General features: G+C 35.3%; 1 protein-coding gene across 7 annotated transcripts in view; it reads left to right on the forward strand.

Moving 5' to 3' along the window:
* THSD7A (thrombospondin type 1 domain containing 7A) overlaps nt 1-25,146 on the forward strand; it is a 266,504-nt gene that overhangs the window by 21,422 nt on the left and 219,936 nt on the right. For 5 of the 7 annotated variants that reach the window (XM_086855894.1, XM_086855865.1, XM_086855873.1 and 2 more), the window contains one exon: nt 19,258-19,384. The exons of the other annotated variants lie outside the window; for them this stretch is intronic. The gene's annotated coding sequence lies outside the window, so the exon portion shown is untranslated. The remainder of the gene's footprint in view (nt 1-19,257; nt 19,385-25,146) is intronic. 7 annotated transcript variants of the gene reach the window in all.

Here is a 25,146-nt window from a genome sequence, read left to right on the forward strand (position 1 = left end):
CAGCAATGCACTAACAAGCAGTAATGTTATTACATGTTAAGTTTTAAATACTTTGTCCTTTTCCCATCCTGTTTTACATTTAATTACATGTAATTGAAGAAAAATTACCATGGCACAAAAGCTGTCCTGGATGTTGTTTAATCAGACCGTGCTGTCTTCTCTCATGCCCTAGATTTTAGTGTAAGCATAAACTCTTTAATACAATTTAACTACAAATACTGATTTTTATTCATTTTTGTTTCAGAAAACAAATGGATGACACTGTGACTGCACTGGGTGCAGCTCACTAGATTTATTGAAATCCACCATTCTCCATAGTGTGGCAGTGAAGTTCTTTTTGACAAAATAAGAATAATTTCTACATTCACTTTTTGAATGTTTAGTGTCACTGCAATCACCTGATGAGATTCTAAGATTAATGGCTGACTTTTAGGAGAAACTGTGTTTGTCATATCTATCTCTGAGTTGCATATCCAATGTCTGATTCCCAAGTCAATGTGAGTTAATAAATAAGAGTTTGATTTAATTTTATTTTATTTTGGTATTTTTTGGGTTCTGTCTGGCTTTTTATTTTTGTTAATGGACCTGTCATGTTCCTACATCTTCTCTACAATTTCAAGTGTAGATAATCTCATATTAAATAATGTTTTTCTAAGGCATCCCATAGACCAAAGACATGGTTTGTATTTGTGACTTTGTGCTCAGAAGAAATAGTTGAAAGGTGAGAGACCTATAATGGAAAAAAAAAAACCCAGGAGATGAGTAAATGCAAAAGTGAAGGGAGGATAGAAATAGAAGTAACCTGTCTAGTTGCAGCTTATTCAAACTCTCAAATGCTTACCAGGAAAACCCAAATGCCACTTTTGATCTGTAAGTTCAGAGGAGTAGGACTTGTGTGTAAAATCTGTGAAGTGATCCCACTTCAGTATCTGAGGAGGTGGCAGGCAGATGGGTGGTGGGGCATTGAAGGAGAAATGACATGGTGACAAAATTTGAAAGGTGTGGAGGACATGCTAATCACCTTTGGGGTTTGTGGAGAATGTGTTGTTTTCCCTATGAGTTTCTGACAGCTTAGCACAGTGAGGAGAAGTAGGGATGTGGCACAGCTTGAATGGAAACTCACACAGCTCTGTCTGGGCCTGAGCTTACATATTTTTTCTATAGGTCTTAACGCTTACCTGGTCCAAAATAGATCACCAGTAAGAAAATTACATTTTGCTTTTTTTCCTCCCTTGTTCTGATCACTGTGGTGTTTTTGAAATTCAGAATTTTTAATGGGGAAAAGAGATATTAGTGTGTGCTAAAATAGCTGTCCCTGCGCCAAGGTTTCACACTCTGTTTTACATCCCAGACTTGTAAGGTGAAGTCTTGCTGTGGTGGGGTAAATCTGTTAGGTCCCTGCAGAAGAGAGGCAGCATCCTGCCTTTTCATGCCAGCTGAAATCAAAGGAAGGCTGGAGGTCTGAGTGGGGCAAGGTGATACATCTGGAGAGTGGGACTTGCTGCTTTTCCTGCCAGGATGGGGCCACTGTAAGGGACTCATTCTCTGAGGAGATGCTCCTGTAGTAAAAGCTACATGAGCTGAAGAGAAACTAAATCCTTAGAGGTTCCCTCTTTGTAGTGTCTCTCAACTAGGTAAGGCAACAAAGCTTCGATGGTTGTATTGCTGGAGGTGGAAAAATACCAGAATTTTTCTATGACTTGATGATCTGCTTGTTCCTACATACAGTTTTCTGCCTTCATGGACTGTGTTCAGAGCAGTAGTGTAAAACTGAGGTAGTTTTAATCTCCTTCATCACCCTGGCAAAGATGCTTTAAGAGATTGTGCATCATATCCTGGATAGCTTTATTCAGAAGTGGTGCTTCTTTCCAATGCTAGTGGTCAGTTACTTTATGAATTGAGCTTTTGAAATCAATCACAAAAATCAGAGTAAGTCTCAACAGGCTCTTTCAAATGTCTATTTTAAAGGATATGATCTGTTCATATGGATAGATTATTTTAACCTCTTAGTACAGTAAAAGGCTTATATTTAGTTAAAACCATCTAATTGTATTTCTACTCATAGTCTCTTTTTCTCCATAAAAATGTAATAGTACCTCTTGACTTTTATTTTATTACAGTCTGGCCTATTTCAATTGAGCTTAACTTCATTAGAGAGTGCTTAATAAAGCAAAGCACTTAGCAAAGCTTAGTTTCTTACTTGTATCAATATAGAAGTAAGAATTCACTGAACATGCCTAATCCTGTGAGGATTGACAGCAAGGTGAATATGAACTACCTTGATGTAATTTAAGATTAAGTGAATGTAGCTTTTAGACAGAGATTGTTCCTGTGAATATGTGCAATAGGAAGGCCTGGAGAAAGTTTGAAAAGATAAATTTGCATGTTGTAGAACATTCAAAGACCTCTCCGCCGTGATATATAGGCAAGGGCGCATTGTACACATCAGTTCATTGGTTTCAGTTTTCATAGGTGTTTATTTTGGTGCAGCCTGAAAGTCAGTGGAAAGTGAGGAATCTGTGTAGGACCTTGTCTGAACCAGGCAGCCAGCAGTGCTCACAGAGACCACAGCCTTTTTATTTGTTCTTTAAACACCACCTTTTGTATTGTTCACATTCCTCAAGACTTTAAAATGACTAACAGAATATTCCAACAATTCACAACTATTGTGTCACTCAGTAGAATTTGATTATATTTGGGCTATACTTCCAAGGTAGCTCTTAGAAAAATCTTAGATGGCAAGACTTTCTTGGATTTCTTCCATGTGGAATCCTAACTGTGATTTAAATCAGTATTGCACAAGATTTATTCTGTGATAGATTAATTTCTTAACTCTTATAGTTGAATAAAACAGATTTATTTTCCCCTCAGTCTGTCCAGCTTCCTCATGGCAGACAGGAATTCTGAGCATTTGAATATCCTGATATAATATCCTTTTTAAAAGGATTGAAGTGTCATGTTGAAACTTTTATATAGTTTCTTTGCTAGGCTATCAGGCCTAAGACTGATGTGTTGCATTGTGTTTCCTTCCCTGCAAGTGTTTCAGGTAACATGGTTATATGCAAGCTATATTAAGCCCTGAGTAATACAAAGGAACTGAATTATGCAGCTAGATTTGGTGTTTATTCCTTGCTTGGTCAAGAAATTGGGTTAAATGCAAGGTATGTATAGAGCCATGTGTAGTGGAATAACATAAAATGTTTTGTTTTTATTATCACTAGTTGCCCATTGGATGGTGTGAAGGTTGACTTGGATTCTAATAGCAATCAAATTTCTCAGTAATCAAATTGAATAGATTAAAATAATGCAGCATTTAGTGGAAAAGAACTGTGTACATTTGTAATGGTAGGCAATCTCTAAAAGAAAAAGTAAAAAATTTGATATTTTTAATGAAAATCATGGTATTGTGTAATTTTTGTTTACAATTTTAAAAGTTACTTTAAAATGCATACTAAGACTGTCTTCACTAATGATTCCTCTTAATGGAAAAATAATAAAAAGATACAGTCCTGCTCTAGGGTATTTGAAAATTGCCTCAAGTTTTCTAAGTAGCTCAAGGCATTTTGACATGATAAGTCTAGGGCTGTTGCAGTTTCTATTTCAAATTCGTGTCACATTTTGTATTACATTTGGTAAGATAGAATTTACATTTCATCCTTTTTTATATTCTGTGTGAATAGGAGATACCTATCATTTAAGAGCTAATAAATGATTATCTGTAAGTAAAATTTATCTACTATTACCTCTTAGCTATTTGTGATAATATTATGCATGTCATGTTATGGGGAGTGTAGATTACTACGATGACAAAAGCAAATAGAACTTGTAATAATTCATATGAAATAAAAGAAAAAAAATAGATAAAATCCAAGAACTCTGTCCTGCCATTGAAGCAGATTATTTCATTTGGTGTTCAATTTCATCACAAAACTATTGATGTCGTCTTACAGGCATATCTAAGTGAAAGCTGCTTAATAAATTTTATTGTGCCCTTTAACTAGAACTAGCTTCAAGTAAGAGGGTGGGGATTTTTCCACAGTGATTTTGGGATCTATTCACATCACTTGCACCTTATATTTACTTTAGCGGCTATGTTTGAAGTCAAGAACCTAACTTTTAACGAAAATTCTTTTGTCTTGAAACCTAGAGGAGATTTACTTATGTTACATAAGTTAGCTAGGCAGTGTGAATAGCCTTCACGAGCCAAACTGTATATCCTTGGTTTTCAGTCAGCTCCAGTGCACTCAGCAGGATTGCAGGGGTACACTAGAGATCAGAATTTGTTTAGTATGCTCTATCAGAATGTATTCTTTCATTGAGAATAGTAGCCTATTATATTATCCACTCCTTTCATGAAATCACAAGAATTTGTGTAATGAAAATGATCATTATGGGAATTTTTTTTTATGCCTGGTGAATTGTTTTTAAAGTCCTTTGTGTACCCAACAAAGACCCCTCTCACTGGGAGAATTGTTTTGGGTGAGTATGTTAATTCTGAGGCCTGAGTAAGACTGTATGCTCATACTAATCAGTTAATTTTACAAAGTAATTCCAGTAAAGTAAGTAATCTAGGCTGAAGATATGAGCAATACTAGATACCCCCCCATAACTGGAGAAAATTGCTAGGGGCAAAATTATGTAGAGTAAAATGGGGCAATAAGCTGTTCTAAGCCTTCCCCAAGGAGAGGAAAAATAAGATCTTTGGCCTAAATTTACATTCTGAGAAAGTAAAAATCCATTTTAGTTTCTTCCTATTAAATCTAAAGTTACTTTTCCAGCACCTCTTTGGAACCTCTGCTCTCGGAATTAGCAATTTGTTAAGAAACTGTAAACACTGCAGAGACACTGGATATGGTAGCATTCTCTCACCCAAAAGTAAAAGTAGTCATCTGAGTCTCTCAGGCTTCTTTTTTACTAATACTTGAGCTGTTCGAGTTTAGATACAAACATCTGGTTTTGTATGCTTTACTAGTGTTCCACATGCCCTTATTTTTATATAGGATTTCTTGTAGAAGATCCTAACATAATAATGTTAAGCAAAATATGACTGTTCTGTACATAAGAAGAATGTGAAAATAAAAGATGGGTGTTAAAACTATGCATGCAGAAGCCTAATCTGAATGCATGTTGTGGGAGAGATTTGTGCAGTGGTTTCCCTGCTTTCTGAGAGGGAGTTACCATGACAGTTTGTTGTTAGAACAAGTAGAATGCATACATGAAGTCATTATTGAGAGACTTAAAAAAAGTCTCTCAATTTAACTCCTGTTAAAGTGAAGATTTGTTGAAGGAGAGAATCTGCAGAAATAATTCCAGTGTCAACAAGATCTATTTGGTATCAGATTTTTCTCTGTGCACCATGGTTGTGGAATGAAACCCTCCGTGGGTTTCAGGGATCTTGGCCAACAGTTCCATGCAAGAGAACTGAGCTGTGTTGCAAGTGGTTTGACAATGGGTCTTTGTTGTAGATAACAGTAAAAAAAGACCACATTATTGCCTGAAATGGGTGATAGATGTTGAAAGCTTCGTCATGCTCAGGTCTTAATTCAGAAGCAGTTTTGAAGAAATTGAATTTATACTTCCTCTTTAAAGCTCATTAAGTTCCTTTTATGGCTAATAATGTGTTTTGTTCAAGGTGATGTTTTATGACAGCCAAAAACATTTATAATTTTTATTTTTATTTTTTATTTTAATTTTTTTGTTTTGTAGATTTGTTCAAAGAATAAAGGGTTGAAAAAGCACTTTCAAAAGCACTTGGTGCACTTCGAGATGTCAGGAAACTGAAGAGTTTTAATTAGAGGAACATCCATCCTTGCATGCAAATTAACCAGTGAGTCAAACATTTTCTTTAGTGATCAGCCTTCTGCTTTTGTCCAGAGGACTTGTATCCATAGTTCTGATTGCATGGAATAGGGGAAAAATATTTTCTGCCTTCATGGAAGCATTCTGCAGCATAAGATACTACAGTTAAAAAGGTTAGTTAATTGTAATTGGGATAGTCATTCTTGGTCTTTCCTCTGGTGAATATTCAGTATTACAAAACTGGCCAGATCTCCTTGAGCAAGGTCTCATGTGAATGACTCTGGACTTTGATCTCCACTGCTTCAGGGGAATACAACTCTTACTGTAGCTCATAAAATACAATCTGGTCTTTTGTGCAGTTGATTCTGAATGTTAATGCCAATATCTTAATGGATTAGAAGGTTCCAGGGAGGCATTAATGTTTCGTGACAGGAATTTCTCTGGCACAAGGTGGGACCTACTTTAGGAGATGTTAGGTAGCTGCTTCAGCACATCTAGAGCTTCCATGTTGCCCTTTGTTTCACTGTGCATCATCTTTGCTGTAATTAGTAGAAAGTTATATGGACTTCTGTGGGATGGCTTTCCTCAAAAGGAAACAGTGGAGAGTAAAATAATATGTTGTCCGTAGGAGGCCCTAAATTGTGTTTCCCTTCCAGGATAGTGATAGTCTTGGGTTGGAAGATGAGTTAAAATATTTAATATGTTCTACATGATACAGAAGGAAATACTCATGCAAATGCCACAAAGCAGTATCAAGTATTAAAACTAAGGTATATGATGAACTGGTCATGCACAAAACTTACTTCAGGCTTTATTATTTGAAGTACTTGAATATTTTCTTTATTTCTGGATGTGTTGCACATAATTAATCTTTCTTTTAACTCCTGCATTTAATCAAGCAATTCTTTGCTGAGACAGTGGACAAACACCGGAACAGGCTAGAGAGATTGGTGATGCCCCAAACATGACAGTGTTTATGAGGCATTTGAACAATGCCCTTAATAACATATTTTACTTGATCAGCCCTGAAATGGTCAGGCAGCTGGAGCAGATTATCATTGCAGGTCCCTTCCAGCTGAAGTAGTGTATTCTATTCTATTCAAACATGAGATGTGAGTTGAGTCTGCACTGAAAATGTAAATTATACCTTCATACTGATATATCTGCCATACTCCAGAGGGTCTGGAAGTGTGCATTCCTTCTGAAGTGTAGCTGAATGCTGTCTGCCTGATAGCACTGGGAGAAAGTGGCCCCTTGGAATGGTGTAGCTTTCCCTAGAAATAAAGCACTTTTGGTTTCAATAAAATTTGAGAGCAAAGATGTTTGAAGATGATAAAAAAAGGACCCTGAGAAAGAGATACCCTTTGGCCAGTCTTGTGTAGAGTTGTGGGAGTCTTATTTCCAGACAGAGGCTGAATATTTGGCCTATCTAAATAAGTAAAGCAGAGGTAATATATGAGTGATACATAACAGTTGTTTCTGTTTGTGTATACATCTGTATTCACCAGCTTTAGTTCCTATGAGTCTGTAATGAAACTTTTGTCTGAAATTCCTGACAATTTTTGGGACATTAGATGGAGAAATAGTTTCTAAGTCTTCTGCTTTTTCAAAGAAGTTCATGTGCTCAGTGTTTTCAACTTGTCCAGGACATGCCAAAGTGTGTGCAAGATTTCTCTTCAGTGGAGCAGAAATGCCTGTTTAGGAATGCTGCAATGAGATGAATGTGTCAGGTGTAGGACTTGTTGCACTCTGTGGTGGGTGTATGTTGTATGTCCCAATCATGCTTCAGAAGGGCTTTTCTTATCAACCCTGGATAATACAATCTAATTCTCCTGAAGCGTTGTTCTGGTTTTTCTTTTTATCAGTAGTGTATTATAGGGACATAAAGTAGGATTTTGTCATTATCTCCACTTTTTCTAGCTTCATTCAGCCCCAGAAATGCGAAAAGGCCATTTTAGAACTTAAAAAGAGAAACGTCCTTGCAATGTCTTTGTGTCATTTCACTTTTGTCAGTGAAAACATGCACTGCTATGTTATTACTTGGCCCGAGCATTTGCACAGATTATATGGTGATGTCACAATTTCTAGTAACTTCAATAATTTATTTTTTTTCTTTTCATAGACTAGAACCAAATGACCCTTGACCCACAATTTTTTGTCATTGTTTTATTTTGCATGCCCCACACTAATTAGGTTCCAGATGTACATCAAATTCGTGTGGTCTTTTGCTGAGCCACACATTCAAAAAGGGTTTCATATTTTACTTACTTTGGGATAATAGAATAAAACACTCTATGAAGTTCAATGGTTTTTAAAAATAGAACTTCTGCAAGCTCAGCTAGCTTCCAGATTTACGTTCACTTAGATACAAAAGTATACACCAAAAATGTGGAGAATAATGTGATCATTTGATAGAATTAAAAATCCTTAGACTCAAATGCTTGTTTATCAATGGGATTGTAGGTTGATTTTTTTTTTTTCTATGCAGTTTTTAAATTTAATTTTGGTTTTTTTAATTGGAGAAATAGCTCATTTATTTTGTATGTTGTTTCCCTGGAGTCTGGCTGAATGAGAGTCTTTAAACTGCTTAAAATGCTTCATTGTAGTAATCTCTGTCACTCTTTCCAGTGTTTTTTAGGATTAAATGCAGTTGTGCTGAAAAAAAGGTATATGTTTCCAGCACAATGAAGCACAAATGAAGAATGCTTAAGTGAAGATTAAAGTTCTTCAATGTCAATAGATTTTTTTAAAGCAAAAATCATTAAATAAATAGTCAATAAACAAGGCATAGTAATATGCAGACCTTCAAATGACAAAAAGCATTGACAGCACGTGGGAAAAACACGTTCAGTTCATGTTTTTGTGTCTTTGACCACTTACATAAAAATTGGGATATTTTTTAGACATTATATATACACAGTAGAGGCTTTGGGGGTTTCTATTTGTTTTGTGCATGGGAAGGAGATGAGCTGGGGAAAAGGAAGAGGGAATTGTTTCTGTTTTTAAAGAATGCATCCATCAGTTAAAAGCATGAAACATTCTGCAGTGTCTGTAATTTCAAAGTAACGTCTGCATTTTTTTTCCCTTCAAAAAAACTCAGGAATTTGATGTATATGAATAGAACTTCTCTGTCCAGCACTGTTCTAGAATGGATTTCAGTACTTGATATTTTAGACACAAATGCATATAATTGGAGCTGCTCCTGAGAATACTTACAGATCATAAATTTCATTCTCTTAGAATGGTTGATTTTTTTTTTTTATCTTTTCAGTGCTACATCCCTAGTCTGCTTCTGCAGATCAAAGAATTCCTCCAGCTCCTGACAGATTTCTGGGCATTTGGAACTCTTGGTCATTCCTATGTGGCTGAAATGTCTTTGTATAACTTGTGTATCTTTACAATTTCCAGTCATAGCCTTTGGTCTTTTGCAGATTTTTTTTACTTCTTAATGTGGAATTTACAGGGTAAGGATGTTTAAATAGACTTAATTGACCTTTCCCTGCTCACTGAGGTCTGTCCTGTATTTATACCTTCTATCACATATTTTTTAGCCTTATATTATTACCTTTCCTGGCAAATTTACTTTGTTATTTCAATTCTAGTGTTTTTAATTTTTTTCCTCTGGAGATAGATATTGTGTACCACTTCTGTAGAAAAAAATAAACTATGTAATGATCTTGTATATCTGAAATCAGTCTTTGTCAGTAACCTCAGACAGCTTAAAAACGGGATTTAAACATTTTTTATTCATCACTGGTTTTAGGCCTAATTTTCCTTTGTATTTGAATATTCAGATTAATTTGTACTCATGGTTATCAAGTTTAGCACTACACTAGTTTAAGAACACATTTGCCAGTTTACAAGGATATATTTGACTTATCTTTACTAATCTCAAGTCCCATTTGTCTTCAAGTCTCCAGACATCGTGATCTTTATAGTAAATTCTTTCATTCTTATTTAGCAGAGTTAGCATATAAAAAAAGTTGCTGCAGGCTCATCCTGAAACAGCAATGACATTGGTTTCCCAGAACCACTGCGTGAAGCCGTAGGGATCTGCCTGTAGGGAGCCTTGTATCTCTCTGCTTTAATCCTTTATTAAGATCAAATGGGGCAAGGACTTCACTCAGTATTAATATTCTTGCTTTTTGAGCCAGAAACACTCCATTGTATCACTGTAATAATTTTACCTAGGGTTCCTGACTGATTGCAACCCAGAGGCCAACTCATGCTATGCAATGATTATATGCTTTCTTTAAATCTGCTGTGTAGTCTGATCTTATTTCTTTCCTCTCTTTCATTATCAACCATGTGATTTGAAAAGCATGAAAGATGTTGGGCCCCTCTTTGCTTATTGCCTCCCTTATTTAAAAAAAAATTAGGTCGAAAAGACGTTAATGTTGTTAATAGCCCAGAATTAAAAACATTCTGGAATGGAAGTTGTTCCTTCCCTTAGCTTCTTACATAAAATAATGATTTAGGTAAGCCAGATGTTGCAAAGACAGTAATGTTTACACATTGCACAAAAAACGAGGTCTGTAACTTTTCAGTTTTCAACCTCTTTGTAGTTTAGAAAAGAGTAAGAACTGTAACAGTTAAGATTCCAGCAAAATGCATCGGCTTGGAGACATTAAAAAAGAAACCTCAAGCAAGTGAAAAAAGGACTGATGTAGGCTCTCTTGCTTGTATTTTGCTCCTTGCCAAAATGCTGCAGTCTTACACTTACCAACTTAGACCCAGCACAGTAAGTCTTGTTTGCCTTTGCTGTGGTAGAGTGGATTTCAGGCTGGTGTCTCTAGGTGGAACCTCCACACCACCTCTTTATTGGTGAGCACTGGTGGTCCTTCCTTGAGTCTTGCCTGGTCTGGTGGAATGATGTCTGGGGACCATCACTAGAATATGTGTTTGGGAAAAGAATGCTTATTTACAAACCTATATCTATGTAATAATAGTGTGATAAAAATAATAGAAATACTAGTTCTTTTAGCATTAACTGAATAGTAATTAATCTTTATATCAACTGCGGTAGACATTAGCTTTTGAGTTTGGTCAGTGTGAGCTGAAATTTTCTGAGAACCATGCTTTCTCTGTTCCATTATATAAAGAAAATAGCTAGAAGAGGCTGTTTGAGAACCTTTATTTTGTCTAACCAAGAATAGCATGGTTTGATTGTAGCTTTCTTAGTGGATTATTCTTATTTCCAGAGGTTATAGCACTGGACATCATATGGTAATATTCTTCCTCATCTTCTCCAAGTTTCTTAAAAATATTTTTATGTCCTTCTTGATTAGATTATGTTTTTGGATTTAGATTTAAAGTGCAGTCCCTTACCTGCAGCCTTAAGTCAGAATACCTTTGCTAAGTCTGTATGTAAAAATTGCTAGTTCTTTCAGAATCGATAATGTGTGTTAGTATCTTTCAGAAGGAGGGATCTGTTTGTGTTGCCTGCACCACTGAGTTAGCATAAGCACCACTTAGAGCTGGAGGAGACAAAGAGGCTCTTCAAGGTGTCTTGTTTATTGTAGATGTCTGCTTCCAGGGTGACTGACCTTGTTCATAAGCTGCATTGCCTAGGAGGCTGTCTTAGATATCTACCTTACATCTATTTTTAAATAGATTTTTTTTTTTTTGTATGATAAAAGGTTAATCTGAAGACTGGAGTGTTAAGAGAGTGCAAGCTATCCTTGACAGTTTTAAAATTTAGGGCAGCCCATTGCATGAGTGCTTGGTTTAGATTACTTTCAACATTATCCCAGGAAATAGGGAGATACATAGCAAAGAATACCAAGTACTTTCTAAGATGCTGGAATATAAATGTCCTGACAAAAATGTATGGGTGAGAAAGATTAATGCTGGGGGGTAAATCTTTTCACAGAAGCTTGACATTTAAACCTCATCTGCCAAAGAGCCAGTCATGGATATGAAATCCAAATGTCACTTCTGTGCCTGTGTGGGTTTGTTTCTTTATGTTGTGAATATCCAAAGCTGTAAAATATGTAATCAAATTTACTGCAGCAGTAAAGTTTGGGTTTTATTATTTTTTTAATTTTTTTTTTTTGTCAAAGGAAAGGAAATCATTGCAGTGACTACTGAAGTGTGACTGTCAAAATCAGGAATCAAGTTAATGCAGGTGGAATGCACTTTCTGGAATCAGTTCTGGAGTTTTTCATTGTTCTTATTCAGATTTGCATGGCTAAGGCAAAATATCTATAATTTGAGTTCATAAACTCATAAAGGCCTGGGTATCTGTTTTTTTTTGATATTTTGGTTTTCTGTTTGATCACAATGTACCAATATATTCCAATTTTTTTTTACTATCAGTGTGATTGTAGAAAGTAGTGAGTACTACTCATTTCTTCTGAGTGATTTTCAGTATTTACTTTGTTAAGAATGGCATAAATTGAAAACCTTCAGGAAACTCAGTAAGAAGTCTCTAATTCTTTATCTCCCTGGAAGTACAGCTTGCAAGAGTCTAGGCATTCCCAGCCAGCACTGACACCTAATGCAATGCAAAAGCTAAAGATGAGGCCAACAGGTTGACCAAATTATAATGCTACCCACAGTGGCTTGCTTGCTAGTAATTCCCAAATCTGAATATCTATGCATAGTTTGTTTTAGGTAATAAGAATATTACTCTGTAAATGAACCTCTGAGATGCAAATATAATGTGCTGAATAAATATCAATTATTATTCATTAAAATGCAAATGCAGATAGGCACTTTTGAGACAGTTTAGCTAGTCAAAATAAATGAAATAAAAGTCAGGACATCAGTAATTAGATACTTACAAGAGGTGGATAATATTTTACCACAATTACTGGACCAAGAGGCTTCTTTTCCTTCACCTTTATATTGCAACCACTTTTTTCTCCTATGACTATTTAAAATATTAAGGTACTGCAGCTCATACTTAAATCTTATTAGATGGATTCTAAAGATAAATCTTTCTGTGGCAGTAAATTTTAGCTGTACTCCTTACACTCACCTTAATGAATTCTGCAGTTATTTCCCTGTGTGCTGTGTAAAAAAAAAAAATTAATCTCAGTTTGCAAAACAGCGTGAATGGGAATATTTATTTTAGCGCTTGATGAGCGTATGTTTTCTAGGTTTACACAGGTTTTATGCTTTTAGTTCAGTACTCAAGTAAACAATTAAGCCCTCTACATACAGATTTCAGTCAAGTAACTTAAGAACAGAAGAAAATGAAATTTTGTGGCTTTTTCTTCTGAATGATATGAAGGGCTTGTTACAGTAAGCCCTTGTAAGGGTGTTGCTTAATTAAAGATGATTTGTAGACACTGTTTTGTGTTTAAAGTGCTGTCACAAACTGTGAACAAAAAAGTTTGGGACTTTTATAACATGGACACAATTTTCATGTGTTGTTATTAACTTTTAAACACCCTTTGAGGTTATAAATTTGCAGTAGTCTACCAATAATAACAGAGATTGCACTTGGTTTGATAACAGCACTGTTATGCCTTCATTAAGCCCTATCTGTGTGTATGTATACTCCTGCATAATTAATGCTAAGTATGTCAGCATTTAACCCTTCATTGTCTTGTGAGTTAAATCAAGTAACATGAAAGTAATTGTATGTAATGTTAATTAGGGATCTGTTGAATCCCTTGAATCGAGATGAAAATAGAATCCAAATATAAATTGAATATTGGTACCCTGTCTACTAATAGCCATATCCTAAAGCAAATTATTTTAGAAACTATTGAGAATGTGAGTTTTTATGTTTTAAAACTAATTTATTAATTTTTTAATGAGTTCAAGTGACTGATTTTCATGGTTTGTTGAAGGGTTTCTTGTGGTCCTTACTTTCTGTGGAATAGTATTGTTAAATTTGATCAAGTAAGACCCTCATTTAGGTGTTAGGAAATAAAGTCTAATAAGAATTAATTGCCTTTTAGTAATTTCTGTTTGCAGTATGATAGCACCAAAATGTGAGATTATTTTAATGTCATTAGAATTAATTAACATATATTTGGCAAATATAAATTATGATCCAAGTCCTTGGTGAGTTCCAAATTACATTCAAATTGCCCTGCTGTGAGTGTATTTTTCAGCGGGCAATATCCAAGATTTTTGTGTTTATGTCCCTGAAGCATAATGTGAAAGAACCATTAGGTAAAATCCCATGGTAATAGTTTTGCTGTTTCTTGAAGCCAAGCATTCAGTGGCATCAAAACCAGATACAAAGTAGATGAGATAGTGATCTGGAATTGTAATGATGTGAGGAAACGAAAAAGTACATGAACTAAGTGTTTCATAGCATTATTCTGGTTAAGTACAGGAAAGGAAGAGGAAAAGGACTTGCAATAAAATGCTCTGTGTAAACACTGAAGCAGGAGTTGGATGATTGCCCTTTTCCTTTATGTATGTTCACTCTTAAAGTAACTGGGATGGTGGTATTTGTAAATTTTCATAAGGGGTGACTCACTTTGTGCATCTCTGCTTGCTATGAAAGCCTTGAAATAATAAAAAATATGGCAGATCTCCTTTTCATATGGGGAAATAGTTTGCTCATTTTCTTTAAATGAGGAAAAGGGCACAGTGTGCTGTAAATGATAGAAATTAAATTCTCTGCAGAGTGGTAGGAGTGAAATAATACCAGTAATGAAGGCTAGAAATAAAAATCCCCATCTATTCCCCTTATGAAGAACACAGAACATGGATAAAACTTCATTTATTCTCTTGAGTTTACTTCCAGTAGTTGCATCAGGACCTTGAAATACTTGTAACATATCATTGGCTTTATATTATCTTTTTACTCATTCATCTAACGCCTTCATCTATCTGCCATGCTATTATTTTCATTCTCTGTTCAGATGAACTTATTGCTCTGGAAAAGAGCAGATTTTATAATGGATTTTTAAAAAATTTGTGTTATTTTTTATTTTGATATAATTGAAAGATGCTGAAGTATGGCAACTCGTAATGTCCCTCTTAAGCCTGCTTGGGTCTAAGGTGTCACAGAGAGTGTTAATAAATCTAAAAAAACCTTCCAGTGCCAAAGTGCTTATAGCTGTGGTGGGGATTCTGTGATTTAAATTTATTTATTTAATGTAAGTCTTGGTATAAAATTACTATAAAATTTCTGAGCTTATTTTTATTCTGTTCTGATATATGTGTGTGTGTTATGATATAAAGTACATTGCAGATGGGAATATTAGATACAGATAGGATATATACATAGTAGATGTCAGAAAAGACACAAAAATAAAAAAGCCAAAGTGTATTTGGACTGCTTACATGTCTGAGACATATCTAAGACAATTTCAAGACATATTAACACATGCAAAATTAGGAGATGAAGAGCTGTCTTCATACTTCAGCTTGGGTTTAATCACATGAATTATTCTTCTGATGAGCTGGTTGGGTCCATTGTATATAACTTAGGTTCCAAAGGCCTGGAAACTTCTCATAGAGTATTCCCAAGGGAAATGAAAAAGATCACCAACTCTGTTACACCCAGAAGAGGAAAAGGAGAAAGGGAGCTGTTGAAAATGCTCTGTGTTTGTGTGTGGGCGTGCTCTGGACATATTTTACCTCAGAGAATTAGGATTTCTGTCAAGAGGGGTTGGTTAAAATTAATTGCATGAGCTGCTGGTATTCATGCAGTTCAACTCTATGGAAGGTGAAAAGACTAGATATAATTGGGGACTATTTAATGGATGCTCGTAACAGTTACAGAATGCAACAGTGTGACATTGATAATATTGCTGATATAACTGTGGTTACAGAACAAGGTATTTTGAAAATAAATGCAGTGTACATTGATGGAAAAAAAAATTGTATGGAAAAGATCTACCTTGCAGTGACCATTTCTTTTGAAAATCATCATATATTGATCAAACAAACATTGATAGACTGTGTTCTGATTGAAAATGAGGTTTATTAAATGATGACTGAAAAAAAAAGTAAAAGAAAACCAGAATGAGTAAAAATAGTGATGAATGTAGTTTCACAGTCTATCAGTTGTCATAAAACAGTGTATGAAATTACTTTGTAGTTTACAGGTATTTTCACGTAAACTGACCACAAAGTTAGTGAGCACAACTAAAACAAAACTACTAATTATGAAAAGCTGTACCTTTTGCAAGGGAATGTATCCTCTTGTGCACAGGTGGTCAAGGATACTTTCTTAAAGTTTGTGGAAGGTTCCTGTTTCCTGAGTATATATTTTAGTAATTGCAGCTATCTCAGTTATCAGAAAATTGTCTTTTTAAAGTTTTAAAACATATTAACTGATAAACTTTAGGGTATTAGAATACTAATCTGGGGTATTCTGGCATTCTTATTTAAATACATCTGTTTGCAAGTCAATAGGATTCATATTCATAAGTTTTGGATGCTGTACTGGTGATGCCATGGTGTTTCATTGTGCAATCTGCTGAAGGTTCTTATCATAAATGACAGCAAATGACAGCCCTTCACTGGGAATGCATTTCTTCTGAATGCTTTAGTGGCACCACTCTTTATTAGTGGAAGGCTTAAAACCAGTTTTGTTTTTTAAAAGTTAAAACTCAATTATGTGACAGGAGGAGGGAGAAATCTACATCAACGGTCTGTTGCATTAAATCATTGGAGCTGCATTTAAGTCACAAGGGTTGGAATTGAGCCACAGGAACATGTGTCCTTCTGCTTTTGCAAATGATATATCTCATTTTTAAATACTGCTGTCGTGTGAGATTTAATAGACCTAATTTTAGGCTTTAGGGAAGAACTCTGAAGAATTTCAACTTTGAACTTAGGAAGGGGAAAGAATCTTAACTTTGTCTTGTTGATAATTATTTCCCATGTATCAAATAGAAAAAAAAACATAAAGAGTTACAGTTACTGAATGTGAATTGTATCTTTTTTCTCAAATGTTGATCCATTTATTTTGAAATATCAAAAATAGACAAACCACCCTCTAGCAGAAACTCTTTTTTGTGGTATGGGCTTGTCAGCATTTTATTATAATTCCATTCTTCAGGCTGTTACAATTTGTTTTAAGACAAAAGCTGGATGTGAAATATTAACCTCATGATAAACTTGATTTATCAAATTTGGCTTAATTTTGAATAGTTCGCAGGTTCAACCAAAGAGAAATTTGTTTATTTTGACCATTCTGCTGTGTGCAGAATTAACTGTTTGTGTGTAACTGGCTGTTTCATACTGCCTATGTGAAACTCTTGGGGTGTTTTCCTTTAGATAGCTGCCATTTTTATGGATGAAAAATAAACACTAACATATGGATGTGATATGTCCCAAACTAACTCAGCTCAGTTAGACTTCCTAATTGCTCCCATTGAGCTTGGTATAAAATTCCCTGGGTTAGAGTAAATGTGTGTTATGGTTTATACCTGGTGGGATGCTCTGCCCCAGCTGGCCACTAACTCACTCCTTCCCCAGTGGGATCAGAGAGAGGATCAGAAGGGTAAAAATGAGAAAACTCAGGGACTGCAAATGGGGACAGTTTAATAGGTAAAGCAAAAGCGTTGTACAGAAGCAAAGCAAAACAAGGAATACATTCACCCCTCCTGTGGGCTGGCAGGTGTTCAGCCATCTCCAGGAGAGCAGGGCTCACATTTAACCATTCCTAGGGAAGAAAAATGCCATCTCTCCAAAAGTCCCTTCCTCCCTTCATCCTTCTTCCCCCAGTTATACATATATATGCTGAGCATGATGCCATATGGAATGGAATATCCTTTTGTTAGGTTGGGGTCATCTGTCCTGACAGTGTATCCTTCCCAGTTTCTTGTGCTTCTTCCTGTTGCATGAGCAGGAGAAAAGGCCTTGAGTCTGTGTAAGCATTGCACAGCAATAATTTAAACTGTCATGTGTTATCAACACTGTTTTTAGCAGAAATCTGAAACACAGCCTCATGTACTGTGAAGAAAATTAACTCTATCCCAGCCCAAACCAGTACTTTGTGTTAAAGAAGACTAAAGGCCTAGTATAGGAAAATTTTTGCATTGATTACTGAGAGAGATTTGCTGCTGAAGGAAGGTATCTAACTCATACCACCAAAGGTGTAAAATAAACCACAGAAGATAGTTCATTCTGTTTTCCATGGGCTTCTTGCTTCAAGTCCTCAACTAGGAGATGACATACTGATACACATACCAGCACTGCTTTTGGATAATACAAGACAGCTCCTTATTTGAAAAATTTTCTCATGAAAAAAAGGGAAACAGCTTTTGGACTGTGGGATTTCAATAAAATATTCTTATTCACAATCATGATGGTGCAAAGAACCCAATTGTCTCCTTTTGCTGCTGTTCTTCTGCAGTAATCAATATACAACCATAATATTATAGCTTAAATGTGAAGAGAAGCACTTTTTACAATAAGATCTGCTTTATGTTAAAACTTCTTAGTCTCAAATTCTGACTGCATATAAATTTCCAGAGCTTGATTTATCTTTATTGATTTTTAACAGGACAACCTAAAATTGGGTTGCAAGCTCTCAAATGAGATTAGGTATAATCATAGAATTTTCTCAGTGTAGGCAAATACGTGCAGTTAGGGGAAAAAATCCTTATTGTGGTCCATCTTCTTATATTTCACTTGCTCAGTTCTTCTATGTCCTTAAGATAGACTAGGGAGGTTACATTAGGAATAAAGCTGAGGATTTCACTGAACTCCAAAAAAAGGAATTGGGACATAGAACAAATAGAGCAGAAGAGAATGGCTAACAGTTGCTGTTTTTTTCTGTTTAGCTGGCATATTTCTCATAGTTAAGGAAATTTGGAGATGTGATTGTATAAATGCAGAATTTTCTGCCTGTTGGTACCAATGTTCTGCACTTTGTTTACTGGATTACATTGTTGCAATACAAAGTTGGACTTTTTTGATTTTAGTAAGCCTCTGTAAAAATTTAATCTACATTGTTTGGGGCAGTAAGGCCTGATAGTCAAAATATGGTATTTATTTTTTATTTTTTAAAAATAGTTTCAGACTGAAAATAAAAATGTTTTTCAGTGTACTTGGAAAGGAATGGGTGAGACTAAGCCATGATTCAGAAGAATGTCCTTTTAAATTTGAACTTGGAGATGGATGTAAGTAATGTGTTCAGATGGCATGAATAAAAAATTAAAAAAAAAAAAAAAAAAGGGAGAAGAAAAGGTCCCAAACAAATGCCTGGCAGCAGTTTTTCACAGAAACAAAAAATAAGTGGAATGACCTAGACATGATTATGCAACTGAGAGTTAAACACTGGGCTACTTAGAGAAATTAGGAAGTGTCCAGGGGCACATGGGACACAGTAAATTTTTGAAATGTAGGGAGCTATTAAAATATACTTCAAATATCTTCAAATGTTCTTGGCTATACAGTGATATTGATGCTGAATTAACTATCATTTTTACATGGTTTAGATCATCACTACTGCTCCTTTAGTGAATCCTCAGGGGAACTCGTATGGGTAATTTGTTCAATTTTTGCCTTCTTTTGTCTGCTTATTTATAGGTTGCTTCTGAATTCATTACATGGATGTTTCCCATCCTTATGGTATTGATTTAACATGCTCTGGAATCATGATGGTTGTGATGTCCCTGGCTGGCAGTGGAGAATTAATGTTTGGTGTGGCAGAAAGGTGCGTTTAATTTGTGCTACTCACTACTTTCCATGTGGAGTATTAGCTTGTTTCTTTCCTAAAACTCCTTTGATTCTTCTTACAGAAAATTTGAAATATCTTGAATCAATCACAATTGTCTTTGCCTGAGGTGTAATTTACAGATAGAGGTGCAGTGGAACGAAGCAGTTCCACAAGTAGACTACCAAAATGGACATGATTCTTATGTGGATAACAGAGAACTGCAGTTTATCTAAATGAAATGTAGAGAGTTTAAGGTTGATATTTTTGTTCCAGTTATAAATATGTCTGAGTAAAGAATGCTAGGAATGTCTCTAGGAAATAACAGCTAACTTGCTCTTGTGCATTTATGTTGTCTGGCCAGTCAAAAATTGATTGCGAAATTGTGCAATTCATCATAAGTGAACCTATATTTGCGTAAAATATCTTTGACATAAAACATAATTTTAGGTAACACAATAATGTTGTTCTCTTTGTCTGCAACTTATTTGTCTGTATATTTTGACCATAAATCCCACAATAATCAAAGTTACAAAGATTCATATCTGACCAGGATATGAAAGAATCTGTCCTCTGAAACAGCTTGATTTTTAGTCAGTTCATGATCTTTAGGAACAAAGCCAAGAGTTTTTTGCGGAGTCACTATTTTAACATTCAATAGGCTGACTAAGATAACAGATTGGTGTTAATTATATTTCAGTCTGTCCAAACCTATTTAAGTCACTTTGTCAGAGTGGCTTCTAATTTATTTGCCTTTCCTCTGTGACTGATCTGACCTCACAATAAAGTGTACACATTACTTTCATAATCTGAAAACCACTGTATTTTTTCCAAATTATATGGCTTTGTTCAACAAATTTTGGACAAAGTTCTATGAAACATGGGGAAATTATGGGGCAAAAAAATTCCATGGTAGGCAGATATGGCTGGATTGTCTACAAGTACTAAAAAGCTTAAATCCTCTCAAACATCATCAACAATCTTTTTATTTTAACTATGTAAAATATGCAGAGCGTATGGTGTAGCTGATGCATTCTTGACAGTTAGTTGTCCTAACAGACAGATGTGCTGTCATTCAAGATTTATGCCAGTAAAACTGGGAAAATACTGCAAACATTAAAATATTTGTTTGTTATCCTACATAAATCATACATCTAACATGCTGTTATGAATACTATAAAATTTCACTGATTGGTTTTATATTGTTTTGGGCTTTTTTTCTTGTTAGAAACAAGAAATAAAAACTTAAAATGTTAGTGATTGCATGTTTGCAAATGAAGATGAAATGAAGCCAGAATGTTCAGGTATTATCAGGAAGAAAGGGAGGGAGTGCTAGTCTTTTTGATTTCTATATTGTAGAAAATAATTGGCTCATTATCATAATTACATTTGTGTTCATGATATCAAGGTCAAACAAAATAGTAACAGTAGAGGGATGTCATTTTACTTATTCTGGCAGATATTAATTGAGGGTATATGAATTTGGTGGTGCTGAAAAGAGACAGGTGAATATCGAACCCAGAAGACCTTCACTCTCTTGCATATTTTTTACCATCTGTTTTGGGAATTCCATATTCAGCCATGGACTGGGAAAGGATGAAGAGTGTTACATCTCCTTGTCTTTCCATTCACCTCTTTAAAAATGCTGTTTTCAACATAATATTCTGATGGAATGTGTTTATTTTTAATTTGAACTTAAAAGTTTGGATTTTTATAACAGAAGTACGTTTTCTGTTAAGTGTTTATATTTTGAAGCACTGAATTCTTCCTTATTTATTCTGGTTCAAATAGTATTTCCTTGGTCATTAATGAAAATCATTAATAGTTTCAGCAATGGGTGTTGGCTGTTTCTCTCTCTTGTCTCTGAAATCTTTTGTAATAAGGGGAACCATTTACTTTGCCCTTTTAGTGGTAAAAAAAAGTAGTTTAAAAGATTTATGCCAGTAGAACATGGAGAGTATTAAATGAGCTTCACATTGGTTCTGAACACAACAGATATTTAACTGAACAGTATTAATGGGTGTTCAAAGACATTTTGATTAGTTCATGCAACCAGCTTAACTTCCTAATAGAAAAGGCACGGTGACAAATGTGTTAAAAGAACTACATTGATTAAACAGCGTTGCTCTTTTACACAGTCCTTGGCGATGGAGGAGCATATGAAGTATAAAGTCGGAACTTCAGCAGCTGAATCAACACAAGAATGTTTTGTTTGGGTTTTATATAAAACTGTTGTGATAGTTAGAAGATACTGCCTCCTAAGTTCTCCAATATATTATCTTGCTTTAATTAAATTTCCTATATATTAAGTAAATATTCTTGGATGTAGGTTTGAATTGACATTAAAGTTAGGAAATCAAATTGTGTGTGTCTTAAATTACAAAAGTAGTGATTGTTTTCTGAGTCCAGTTGGCTGATCTGATTTAGCTAAAGCTTTACAAAAATGTCATCTTGATGGACATATGGAGCTGGAAAACATCATCTGATAATTTGTCAAATGTACATATGTGTTTAAGAAAATCCCAGAATGGGAACAGTTTTTGTTTAATGCGATGAAGTTATGTCTTGTTCCTCGATACATCTGACCTCAGCTGATGTCTCACAACAAAGGGAGAACCACAAGAGAGGTCCAGGGAACACCCAGCTATCTTGGCTGTCGTGCACAGCCCCCAGCAGCCGTGTAGGGCTGCTGGAACTAAGGCCATAACAATGTGACTAAACTCTCTAGTCATAGCCCTTAAAAGATGAAACAGTGTTTGCTGGAGGTGCCCTTTTTTCTGAAAAGGAATTGCATGTGTTACAGTGATAGTACAACATACAGTTTTCTTTCGTCGTGGAAGTTCTCACTTTTTTTCTTTGTGTTGCAGAGCACAATGTCTTCAACAGAGTATTATCACTGGCAGATTAATGAAACAGTTTGAATATGGCTATGCTATATATTTGGGTTTTGATACTGAGAGTTTTTTTAAATATGTATTAATCTTGTGGGTGGTGTGTAAATGAAAGAGAAAGAAATGTTTTTGCAGATCACTCAGGAAAAATGGGAAAATAACTGAAATACCTGGGTGTTTCTGTTAAAATGTGTGTCAGTGCTTGGCTAAAATTATGGCACTTGAACAGATTTACATTTTGAACCATCAAAAAGAAAGCATTTGTGTTCCAGCTGGTAATTAACCCCTACCACCTTTTCCCTGGCCTCAGCATCTCTAGCAGGGTATGTATTCTGGAGGGAGGACCTAATCTGTCTTTTATTCTCTCTAATTGCTCCTATAATTGGATGTGTATGTCTACACACACTGCAGTGGTTGTGGCCCTGTCTTCCATCTCAGGAAGATGGCATTACTGGATCACATCTGCCACACCTGGCACAAGGATCTCAAGTTTATAGTGAAAGTGGAATTTTACTTGGTAGGATGTATGGAAAAGGAAAAGAAAGAAAATTTAGGTGTTTTATTGTTCTATTGCTTTATCTTGGTATTGCCTTTTTTGTTTTGTTTTGTTTTTCTTTTTGTTTTTTTTGTATTTTTCCTAGTTTCTCTTATTATTCCTCTGGGAGCCACAGATCTGAGTGACATTGCTTTTGGCCATAGGCTGCATCAAGTCTCACTGCAAATATCTGATTACCTCCTGACCAGCAGCTAACCCTGCTCTCCAGCTGCTCAGTGAAGAAGGGTATCTCCTATCCTCCCATTAATCAGTGTAATCTCTTACTGGCATTCTCACATCAGTCCCGTGCCCTCACCATCTTCTCCCTGTTTTTATTCCTGCTTTCCCCTGCCTGTCAGGTATTCTGAGACCTGGGAGTCCTCCCAGCTTCCCATGAATCACATTACTTTTCAGTAGCTGGCAGGAAGAATTATATAGTTATCCACAGACATTGCTACAAGATGCGTTTAATGAATGGCCAGGCTGTCAAATGTTTGAAAGTGATGTAGGAGGAATGTTTCTTGCCAGTTTGAATAAGTATCAGAAATCTGAGATTTGCAGTAAGTGTACCGGTTCTCAGCTTGTCTGGGCAGCAGCTGCCTGCCTGTAAGAGCTCTGGAAAGAGAAATTAAGCTGTGGAATGGCTGTACTTGTAAAAAATGTCAATATTTTCCTGCTGGGTTGCTGACAGTTTCTAGTTCTTATAAAATGTTCCCTAATTAACCACTGGCATGAGATGCTTCATGGGAATTAGATGTCTAATTTTTCAGAAAGAAAGGAAGAAATATTTCTCATCCAAATGGGAGGAATTGACAGCTGTGCCCAAAGTCTTGATATTGCTAAATCAGTTCTTTAACTGAAATGGAGAGTCAGATTAAGGCTTGTAAAAGTTGCATGATAATTTAGTTTCTTTCTTATTGGTATGACGTGTCTGATACACAGCACCACTGATTTTTTTCTCTGCTTTTATGTGAGTTGACAAAAATATGCTGCTTGAGTGAATCACATTTCTTTTGCCCTTACAATTCTCCATGAGCAATGCAATTAAACAGATCATGAAAAATTGTATACTAGTAGGATTTCATTTAGGACAGTGTTTATGGCACTTAAACCACTGTATCTTAGGCCTACCCTGTGTTGACATAAAAAGCTTGTAGAGAAAACTGCATTATTAAAGGTATACAGCTGCTGTAATGTGGGTAATCATGTGCTACTCTTACACCTCATAAGAACTTTTTCCCTATATGCACACCTGCTTTGTGTAAGAGGGAAACTTCTAGGATACTAAGCATGCTCCACTTGTGTTAACATTTGAATTTTGGCACCAGAACTAGTATGGACAGTCCATGCTGCAACATGCTTCTCATGCTTCAAAAATAGTGTTTCTTCTTATTATTAATAATAGGTGCTTTAGCTTTGCTCTAAAATGAAAAATAGAGATGGATTAAAAAGATCTCAGGGGGAGCAATTTTCACTGAGAGGAAAGTCTGGGGACAGCAGAAAGCCTGATATAATGAACATAATATAACAAACAGTAAGAAACAGAGAAATGAGAAGTATCAATTTATACATTAAGAGCCATTGTTCCTGAAAAGCCAATTCCAGAGTGCTGGTCATTCCTGCCAGATACCAGAAAGTATTGCAGTGAGATTCTCATGGATAATACTTCTATAGAAATAGGATGTTTTATAGCAGCTACAAAATTAAGGCTTCAAAAATGAAGGACATGGGCAAAATCAAAACTGCTGCTTTGATTCCTTCATCTGTCTACACAGATTGGCAGTATACTAATGCATGGTAGAAGAGTGTTTCCCTATTTTCTGAGGAAAAGGGCTTCCATGTGCCTGGAAGTAGTAAAGCAGCAACCAGCACTCTGGAATTGGCTTTTCAGGAACAATGGCTCTTAATGAATAAATTGCTACTTATCATTTCTCTGTTTCTTGCTGTTTATTATATGCATGATATTTAGAGAATATGTGGGTGTAATAAGGAACATAGTTATTAATAGTTGTATATTATTACAATATTATGTAATAATTACTATTGCAGTATTTAATAAATGTGTTGAAAACTACATAGGCTAGCTGAAATACAAATGATCTTGAAACTTGGAAGCTGTTTCTAAGAATGTCTGATGACTTGCAGTTTTTTTAATTAAGCAATCGAAACCTTCATCTTTGTTTACTCAGAAACGTGTCTGGATTAGTAAAGTTGTGCAACACATTAAAATAAATTTCTAAATGATTTTCTATGTAAAAGGTTTAGAACAAGAATGATTTCTCTTGCATTACATTTGCACCACTTTTTATGTTTTGAATAACAATTTCAGACACAAA

This window comes from Cyanistes caeruleus, chromosome 1, assembly GCF_971803275.1.
Source record: "Cyanistes caeruleus chromosome 1, bCyaCae1.hap1.1, whole genome shotgun sequence".
Taxonomy (NCBI): domain Eukaryota; kingdom Metazoa; phylum Chordata; class Aves; order Passeriformes; family Paridae; genus Cyanistes; species Cyanistes caeruleus.